Source organism: Budorcas taxicolor, chromosome 18 (assembly GCF_023091745.1).
Source record: "Budorcas taxicolor isolate Tak-1 chromosome 18, Takin1.1, whole genome shotgun sequence".
NCBI classification, from domain to species: Eukaryota; Metazoa; Chordata; class Mammalia; order Artiodactyla; family Bovidae; genus Budorcas; species Budorcas taxicolor.
In genome coordinates this window covers 52,275,889-52,286,502 of record NC_068927.1, presented here as the reverse complement: position 1 = coordinate 52,286,502, position 10,614 = coordinate 52,275,889, and positions in this window count along the sequence as shown.

Below are 10,614 nucleotides of genomic sequence, written 5' to 3'. Positions count from 1 at the left end.
CGAGAGAGCGAGGGGGGAGAGCGGGAGAGGGAGAGGGCGGGGAGCGCAGGGGACACGGAGGCAGGGAGAGGCCCGAGACTCAGAGACACAGAGACACGCAGAGACAGAGACACGCAGAGACAGGCTGAAACAGAGATGCAGTAACAGAGAGAGGAGGGTGGGGTGGAGAGTCGAGGGGGACACAGAGACAAGAAGCCCACAGAGACCTGTAGAGACACACAGAGATACACAGAGACACAGAGAAAAAGACAGAGGGGAAATGGGGGGGCAGGGAAGGAGAGGTGGATGCAAGAGCAGGAAGACACCCTGAGGCTCAGAGATTCACAGAGACACCCTGAGACACAGAGACAACCAGAGACAGAGAAAGGGGGGGGGGGGAAGGGAGAGGGAATAAGGCAGGGAGCACAGAGGACTCAAGCAGGCAAAGACTCATAGAGACAAAGAGATGCCCAGAGACAGTCATAGAGTCGGAGAGACACAGAGACACACAGAAACATATACACAGAGACAGAGACGGGTGGGAAGCAGAGCGGGACTCAAAGGCAGGGAGAGGCCCTAAGAGCCAGAGGCTCAGAGAGATACCAGAGACACAGAACGAAGGAAGGAAAGGGACAGGATGGAAGTACAGGGGATATGGAGGCAGGGAGAGACGAACAGAGGCAGAGAGGTGCCAGAGACACAGAGAAACATGGAGACACAGGCATGGGGGGGTTGTGGAGAGAGGAGTGGGGAGAGCAGATGGGAACAGGAAAGCAGAGAGAGGCACTAAGGACAGAGACACTCAGAGACAAAGAGATAAGGAGAAGAGATCCAGGCAGAGACAAAGCGCGGTGAAGAGCCAGAAAAACAGCCACAAAGAAGCAGACAGACAGACAGCAGTTATGAACAGTCATACAGAGACAGAGACACAGATAAGAGAGACACCCAAGAATCAGAGAGAGAAGAGAGAGCCACACTCAGAGAAAGAGGAGGGGCAAGACAGAGCTGGAGAGATGCAGAGATAGGAAGACACAGAGAGAGAGACAGGCGTGGAGAGATGGACCCAGAGATAAGAGAGACATCCAGAGTCAGAGATATGAAGAAAGAGCCAGAGAGAGGCAATACCAGAAAGACACTGGCAGAGACGGAAAGACACAGAGACGGGGACAGAGACAGAGAGAGGCAATACCAGAAAGACGCCAGCAGAGACAGAAAGACACAGAGACGGGTCAGAGACAGAGAGAGGCAGGCAGAGAGACGGGGCAGGGGATTCGTGAGGTGCAGGCAGAAACACAGGTAAACAGAAACGAGGATTCTGAGAGGGGGCCTAAGAGACAGAAAGATGGAAACGTGCAAAAGGAGACACAGGGATCCAGATAGAAAGAGGAGCAAGGAGGAACACAGGCAGTCATAGACGGAGAGCAAAGACAGATCGAGAGTCAGAGTGGTGATGCAGAGAAGCCAGAAGTGCAGGCAGAGACACACAGAGACTGCAAGAGATGGGAAAGGAGACATCTAAAGAGACAGAGAGAGAGATGGTGGATGGGAGCAGACAGACACTGGAACAAGCTCCCTGGTGGACAGAGACACCAAGAGATCAATAGAGAGTCCGAAATAGAGAATGGGAACTGGAAAAGGTGGGGAGTGGGGACAAAGAGACAGAACCGAGAGAAAGTGGGAAGATGCAGGCTGGGGTGAGAACAGAGGCCAGGAGCGTGACAAGAGGGTCTAGGGGAGCAGCAAGGGGAGAGAGAGGGTGGGGGGAGAGCTGCAGGGAGGGGAGGGGAGCAAGGAGGGCAGGGCCTGGTCACGGAACACCTCCGCTGTGCCGGACACAGTAACGCTGGGGAGGTTGAGGAGGAGGGCACCCTGGGCCCTGCGCCGGCCTGCGCACGGTCTGAGGAGGACGCGCGTCTGCCGGCCCCGGCCGGTGGGGGCGCTGCGGCGCAGAGAAGAGGACGGGGCTGCGAGTGGCACCCAGGCCGCGAGGCGTTTCGGGGAGGGCGCGGGCGCGCGCCGCGCGGTCTGGGCTCAGCTGCCGCCCGACGCTTTGTTACCCGTCCGGCTGCCCCGCGCAGACCGAATGGGCACTCAGGACCCTCGCGTCGGGTGCGTGAGAGAAACATGAGAATCACCAACTGCCCACGTGCACCGAGAGGGCTCTCGGGACCTACACTGCAAGTGCGTAACAGAAATAAATACAGGAAACACCTACCCCGCGGGCGTACAAAGTAAGTACACGGGACTGCGCAGCGCGCTTAACAGACACGAAACTACCTATTGCCCCCCAACCCCCTGCCCCGTGTGCAGCCGTCTCCTGGGACCCACCCTGTGTATACAACACAAATAAATGCAAGAAATGCAAGTAGGCACAGGGACTCTCGCAGCCAAGAGACTTAATACCCACTACACAGCACATGTCCCCAGGCCCCACACTACCTGCTCAGGACACAAATACAGAAACTGCGGGCCGCACCTGCACACAGACTAGGCACAGAAGACCTACAAGGCATGAGCATCAAGGACGAGGAACCATCTACCAAGCAGCTGGTTAGAGCCCATACAGCGTATGCACAGCACAGACGAGCGCAGGAGTGCCGGATGGCCCCGGCCGGGAAAGCAGGCGCAGGACTCAGTGGGCTCCCTGGTGCGAACACGGCAGACGCCCACAAGCAGGGCTTGGAGTGCCGCAGCATAAGTATATCGCAAGGTCCTATGAGAAACCCCCACTCTATTTGCACACCAAGGTACATGGGTCCCACTGGTAAGAAGGAAACACCCAAAAAGGGTGCGTGTAATGGCTACATGGGCTTCCCAGGTGGCTCAGTGTTAAAGAATCCACCTGCCAATCAATGCAGGAGATGCGGGTTCCATCCCTGGGTTGGGAAGATCCCCTGGAGGAGCGAACGGCAACCTTCTCCAGTATTCTTCCCTGGGAAATCCCATGGACAGAGGAGGAACCTGGAGGGCTACAGTCCATGGGGCTGCAAAAGAGTCAGACACAACTGAGCAGCTCAACAACAACAACAGTGACAACACAGGAACTACCCACCCTGGAAGGAGCAAGAAGGGACACAGACTCCGCAGTGAACGTACCCAACTGACCCAGGTGTGTGCACAACAGAGTGTGACTGCTAGAAGGGAAGTTACGGGCCAGGGCTGGGGCCAAGGACGAGGATGGGCTGTGCTCTGCCTTGCCCCCAGCATCCTAAAAGGATGCACATGGTGGGGGCTCATCCCTCCCACGAATGACCAAGTCTGCGATAATTATGTGTGTGATGGGTATGGGCATCCTTGGTGGCTCAGACGGTCAAGAATCTGCCTGCAATGTGGGAGATCTGGGTTCTATCCCTGGGTTGAGAAGATCCCCTGGACAAGCGACTGATGAATATACACTAAAGACACAAGGACCAGTGTTAAGGATCCAAAAACATTGATTTGTTACGTGGGAGACCCTTTCAGATGCTCACTGGACAGGGTGCTGAATGGTGAGTTGAGTCATAACCCCTAATTATCCAGAATATCCACCCTAAGCAGAAGCTGCCATGCCTCAGCCAGGAGGAGAGCCTTGAGTGCAGGTGGTCCTAAATGATCTCAAGGACTCCACCTCGTCCTGAGTCATAACCCCGGGTGGGTTGAGGCAGCCACGAGGCACACACAAAGATGTGTGCAGGACATAGCACATGACGCTGGGAAAATGTGTGTGCATGCTCGCTCTGCTTTGAAAGAGCCCCACTTCCAGAAGTTCCGGGTTCCCCTGAGGAGCGTGTGCATGTGGGTCTGAGTGAGGGCCGTGTCTGGGCACAGGTGTGCATGCACGTGGCCCCTCCTGTGTAAGTCAGCTTGGATGCTTAGTTCTCACCCCTCCTTGGCCTGTTCATTCATATTACAAAAACACGTGTGAAAATAACAGACCCTGGTGTATACTAAACGCACCATGTTGTAAGCTGTTGGTACTTGTCATGGTGTCTGCATATCTGAATGCACCTCTGGACAGAGGCACATGCTCACTAATGCAACGTGTCTATTCACGCATATGCGGCCACCTGTGTGTGTGTGTGTGCGTGTGTGCGTATCTTTGTGTCTGGGTCACAAGTCTTGGATCTCCCTTATACCCCTGAAGATAAAGGGGGTAAGATATGGAAAATGGGAGCACAGGGGAAGGGAAGAAAGCTGGGAGAAGGAGGAGGGAAGTAGTACAAGAAGAAACAGACAGTGGGGGGCTTCCCTAGTGGTCTAGTGGTTAGGACTCAACGCTTCCACTGCAGGGGCATGGGTTCAATTCCTGGTTGGGGAACTAAGATCCCCTATGGTGCACAACATAGCCAAAAATAAAAGGGAGGGAAAAGAGAAGTGAAAGTGGAATGGGACCTAGGGAAGGAAGGAAGGAGGCCCTGAGGACAGAAGGAGACGGGAGACAGTGGACGAGGAAGGGGGAACACAAGGACAGCAGGTAATGATGGATGAGGACGGAGGGGAGGCCAGAGGAGAAAGGAAGTGAGTGGGACGAACAGGAGACCAGAGAAAAGTGAGCAGGCTGAGGGCATCAAGAAGAGGGACACAGACTGGGGAGAGAAGAAAGGAAATGGGAGGTGGAGGGAAGGAGGAGAGGGAAGGAAACCAGAGAGAGGTTTTTCTGGCCTGTACAAAATTTAGAGATTCCCCCAAGGTCTTCCCATGGGAAGATGTCTGAGTGGGGCACAAAGGGGATGGCAGGAAGCAGAAGACAGCGTGGAGGCAGCTGTAGCCCGCAGGTCCCGGAGATGATGGGAGGAGGGGCTGGCGGACTCAAGGAGCCCCAGGCTCAGCGATACAGAGGCGTCCAAACCAGCAGGCAGGTATGAGGAACCAGGAACCAGGGGGAAGAAGCTTAGAAAGGGGCAAGGAGAGAGAGCCCACTGACTTGAAATGGCCAAGGCAAGTGGAGGGGCAGCTGGAGGGCAGCGTGAAGGCACGGACATGGCGCTCGTAGAGACCTGGGTCTGGGGCAGAAACAGACAATAAAATACGTGGCTACTGAGACACACAGGAGCACAGATGAACCCGAAAAGCACCGTGAACAAGGCTTGTGACAGGAAGAGTACAGGTGGTAGGGTTCCAGTTACACGAAATTCTAGACAGAGCGAAACTAGTGACAGGAAAGCAGCTCCGTGGTGGAAAGGGGCTTGGACTGGGAGGAGAGACTGCCGCAAAGGGACAGGAAGGAACTCTGGGGGTCCTGAGAAGGTCTGGCATCCTGACCGTGGTGGTAGCTGCATGGCTCTGCCCTGTGTGTGAAGACCCAGCACACTGTAAACTTAAAACTGGCAAATGTTATTGTCATCCACCCCCATATTCTTGGGGCTTCCCTGGTGGCTCAGATGGTAAAGAATCTGCCTGACATGCAGGAGGCCAGGGTTTGATCCCTGGGTAGGGAAGATTCCCTGGAAAAGGGAATGGCAGCCACTCCAGTATTCTTGCCTGGAGAATTCCATCGGTAGAGGAATCTGATAGGCTCTAGTCCAGTCGATGGGGCTGCAAAGAGTTGGACACAACTGAGCGACTAATACTTTATTGTATTTATACTGCAATAAGGCTTCCCAGGCAGTCCAGTGGTTAAAATTCTGTGCTTCCATTGCAGGGGACATGGGTTCAACCCCCGGTCAGAGAAGTTCCACGTGCCATGCAGTGTGGCCAAAAAAAAAACTGTACTGCAATAAAGCTGACCAAAAATACATAAATAAACAAAAACTTATGCACCAGAATATTAAGGCTGAAGATAGTGAAGACTGTGCTCTGGAGGAACCAAGAAGTCGAATAAGGGGCAGTGAAGGGGGGCTTCCAGGAAGAGGTGACGCCTGAGATAAGACCTTAAGGATGGGGATGGGGATAAGACATTTCCATGGAAGCAGGACTTTCACATGAAAGCAGGTGAGAACTGAGAAAAGTTCAGTGTGTCTCAAACACAGAATGCAAAGTAGGACTATCAAGTAATGAGGGTAGAGAAAATCAGAGTGCAAAATGCAAATCCCGTGACCCCTGGTGTGCCAGGTTGAATGAACCCCTCTTGCACCCTCAGAGACCCACTGCATGCAAGACAGAACTGGGAATTAGTAATCTGCCCGCGGCCACCTCACAAAAAAACGGTTCCTTCCCCTGCCCTTCTGGAACTTCTTCCCTGCTCCCTTCATGTGGGAACATCCTTCCCCACCAGGTAACAGCCCTCGCAGTGGGCCTGCAACACTCCCCGCCGTCTGTGCCCACAGCTCACATCTCTGCAACCTTGCAGGTCCCAGTGGATCCCTCTGACCTGGATTCTGTGTGGCCACTGCCCCCTGGTGGCTAGAGTCATATTTACTGAGGATGAAGGGACAGTGCCCAGGCCAGGCCCTAGTCTGCCACTCCAGAGCCCAGGCAGGCCAAGCCAAGCCCATCAGTGTCCCCCCTCGCAAATGGCCTCCTCCTTGCTAAATCCAACAGGCGCTTTTCAATCCTAGGGGACTTTCCTTCTCTGCAGCACACAACTATCTTTTAAAAATCCTTCTCTTCACATCTAGGGTAAAGCATCTGCCTGCAATGCAGGAGACCCGGGTTCGATCCCTGGGTGGGGAAGATCCCCTGGAGAAGGAAATGGCAACCCACTCCAGTATTCTTGCCTGGAAAATCCCATGGACAGAGAAGCCTGGTAGGCTACAGTCCATGGGGCCACAAAGAGTCGGACACGACTGAGCGACTTCACTTCACTTCACTTCACTTCACTTCACATCTAAGAAAGTTTACTCCTTTGGTTTTCCTGCTGTCTGGGCTCTTCTCCCAGAAACTGTCTTCTCTCTACTGGTAACCCCAAATTTGTCCCCAGCTTGTTGCTCTCTCTTAAGCTTCAGACCAGATATCCAGCCACCTCCTGGGGGTCCCAAGGGCACCTCAAAATCAACAAGTCCAAGCTGAAATGCCTCTTCCCCATCATGCCCCCCCACACACATGCGCGCGCGCACACACCTGGATTCCCTCTCCCCGTATTAGCACCTCCATTTGATCTGGCAACCAACAAGAAAAATGTCTCCCAAGCCTGACAGCCTCTTCCTCATGCTCACATCCAAATAGGGCTCAAAATCCAATTCGGTTCATTTACCTCCTTAATATTAAGATAAACTGAGGGGGCAGGGGAGGGACAGACTGGGAGTTTGGGACTGACATGTACACACTGCTACATTTAAAACAGATACCCGACAGGGTATCGGTACAGCACAGGGAACACTGCTCCATATACTCCAATAACCTAAATGGGGAAAGAATTTGAAAATTTGGATATGTATAGCTGAATCACTTCCCTGTATACCTGAAACTAACACAACATTGTTAATCAACTAGACTCCAATATAAAATAAATAAATACAATGTAAAAACCAACTGAAAAAAAATAACTTTTAAAAAAAGATGGGTGTTGAGAGAGGCTCAAGAGGGAGGGGACATACGTATACTTATGGCTGATTTACCTTGTTGTACAGAAGAAACCGACACAACATTGTAAAGCAATTATTCTCCAATTAAAAATAAATTTAAAAAGAAAAAAAAAGATGAACCATACGAAAATTACCTATCATCCATCAGCTTTTCCTTACAAATGAGCAGTTTCATAGACTTCAACCTGCTGTTTCTCAAGTCCATCTCCTCTGCTCCCCCTGCCCCTCCCGTCCTGGTTCAGGCCTCCACACCTCCTGCTCAGGCCAGTGCACTGCTTCCTAACTGGTCTCCCAGTGTCCAGTCTGACCCCTGGGGTGATCTTTCTACAACATGACTCTGATGAGACCGCTTCCTGAGGCAGACTCTTCCAGGGGTCCCTGTTGCAAACAGAACAAAAGCCAGACCCCCTTAGCCAGCTTTCCACGACCTTTGCAATATCTGGCTCCGGTCCCCTCCAGTTCCTACCACATATCCTATCAACCACACCAGACCACCACCACTTCCTTGAATCTGCCTCCTCTCACCTCTTGGCCTTGGTACATGCAGTTCCCTATAATTAGAATACCCTTCCCAGAAACTCCCTGGTAGTCCAGTAGTTAAGAATCTGCCTTGCAGTGCAAGGGACATGGGTTCGATCCCCAGGGGAACTAAGTTCCCACATGCTTCGGAGCAACTAAGCCCAAGTGCCGCAAGTACTGAGCCCATGCACCACAACTACTGAGCCTGCGCTCTAGAGCCTGTGCTCCTCAAGAAAAGCCCCTGCAGTGAGAAGCCCAAGCACCACAACTAGAGAGCAGCAGAGAGCAGCCCCTGCTCACCGCAACCAGAGAAAACTGTAGGCAGCAATGAAGACCCAGCACCGCCGAAAACAACTAATTAGTGAAGTAATTTTTAAAAATCTGTTAAAAATGACCTGGTGCAGTCAAATAAATAAATATTTTTTTTAAAAAAAGGATGTCCTTCCCACTCTTCTCCCCACTGGCTAACCTATTAGACCTGAAGAGCCAGCTCCCATATCCTATGCTACTGTACATTTCCAGTTTATACATGCTTCCATTCAATACACAAACAGAGGGACCTATATGTGTGACTTCCGTGAAAGCTGCTAGGGATGCAAAGCGGGAGAGAATATAATTCCTGCCCTCAAGAACTCAAATTCTTAGGAATTCCCTGGTGGTCCAGTGGCTAAGACTGTGTTCCCAAAGCAGGGGACCCAGGTTTGATCCCTGGTCAGGGAACCAGATCCCATGGAATGCAAGTAAGAGTTCACACATTGCAACTAAGACCCAGCTCAGACAAATAAAGAAAACAAATATATATACTTTAAAGAGCTCAAATTTTCTTCAGTTTTCAAGGGGAACTCGCTCTCCTGAATTGGAGGTGGCATGAAACTGAGAGAGCCAGTATGAACAACAACAACAACAAAAAGACGTATGAAGCAGAGCAGGCTGTGTGCAGGCAGTCAGGGCTATCACTAAAGCACAAGCTGTGAAGGAAAGATGCTTTTGGAAGGGCTGGAGGGGGCCCGGGCATTAAGCATCTTTTGATCTCAGAGGCCATGGAGTTTGTTTCAAGGGCAGCTTTGCGTTTTTGAGAGGGGGCAAGCGTAAGGAGGAAGAAGCCTGAAAAATCAGGAAGTTGTTGCAATAGCCCAGGCCAGAGGTGCTAAAAGCTGGTATTACGACAATGGTACCAAGGACACAGAAGAGGGCATGGGCTGGAAAAACCCCGAGGTGAACCAAATCAGCCAGGCTTCCTGTTTGATATGAGGGCAAGGGGGAGATGGTGTCAGGGCCTCACTCTTCAGCTGGATGCCTGAGTGTGTGGAGGTCCCATTTGCTGACTGGGGAGAAAATGAAAGGTGGCACAGAACTTATCCAATGAGGTTCTTTATGGAACTTCTTATGTCCGAGGTGCTCATGGGATATGAGTCTGCGTTGGCTTTGCAGCCAACATCAAGATATATTTATGTGCAGTATCACAGAGACAGGTCGGCACTGAAGATTTGGGCATCGGCAGCAGATAGGTGATAGCTGAACTCACGAGGATGGATGATGCCTCTCAGGAAGAACATGTAGACTGAGAGCTATGGACCAAGGAAGGAGCCCAGGGGACGAGCCATATTTCAAAGGTGGGCAGAGTAAGAGGAACCCCTACCTGGACTAGAAAAGCTGTCGGGAAGGAAGGAGAATCACTACATCATGGAAGCTACAGTGAAAAGTGAAAGTTGTGTCCGTCTCTTTGTATCCCCCACCCCTGGACTGTAGCCTGCCTGACTTCTCTGTGGATGGAATTCTCCAGGCAAGAATACTGAGTGGGTAGCCATTCCCTTCTCCAGAGATCTTCCCGACCCAGGGATCGAACCTGCATCTCCTGCATTACAGGTGGATTCTCTACCACCTGAGGCACCAGGGAAACTACGGTAGGCAGCCCCTAAGAGGCCCCCAGTGACCCCCATCTGGTGTTGGTGCACTTCTGTGATCCCTTCCCTGTGAGTGTGAGCTGGACCTGACAACTCCCTTCTTTTCATTTAATATTTATTTTCATTTGTCTGCTTGGCTGTTCTGGGTCTTAGTTGTGGCACACAGGATCTTCGATCTTTGTTGCGGCATGCAGGATCTTTAGCTGCAGCATATGAACTCTTACTTGTGTTATGTGGGACCTAGTTCCCTGACCAGGAATTAGACCTGGACCCCTTGCATTTGGAGTGCAGAGTCTTAACCACTGGACCACCAGGGAAGCCCCGTGATTCACTTCTAATAAATAGAATATGGCAGAAGTGATGGGGTGTCACTTCCAAGATTAGGCTATTAAAAAAGATCACACTGGGAATTCCTTGGTGAGGAACTCCCTGTTCTCACTGCTGATGGCCCGGGGTTCAATCCCTGGTTGGGGAACTAAAAGCCTGCAAGCCAAAAAAAAAAAAGAGGACCACAGCTTCCTTGTGGGCTTCCTAGGTGGAGCTAATGATAAAGAACCCACCTGCCAATGCAGAAGACAAAAGAAATGCAGGTTTGATCTCTGGGTCAGGAAGATCCCCTGGAGAAGAGCATGGCAACCCACTACAGTACTCTTGCCTGGAGAATCCTGCAGACAGAAGAGCCTGGCAAGCTACAGTCCAAGGGGTTGCAAAGAGTTGGACATGACTGAAGCAACTTAGCATGCACAGCTTCCTGGCATGTGTGCATGTCT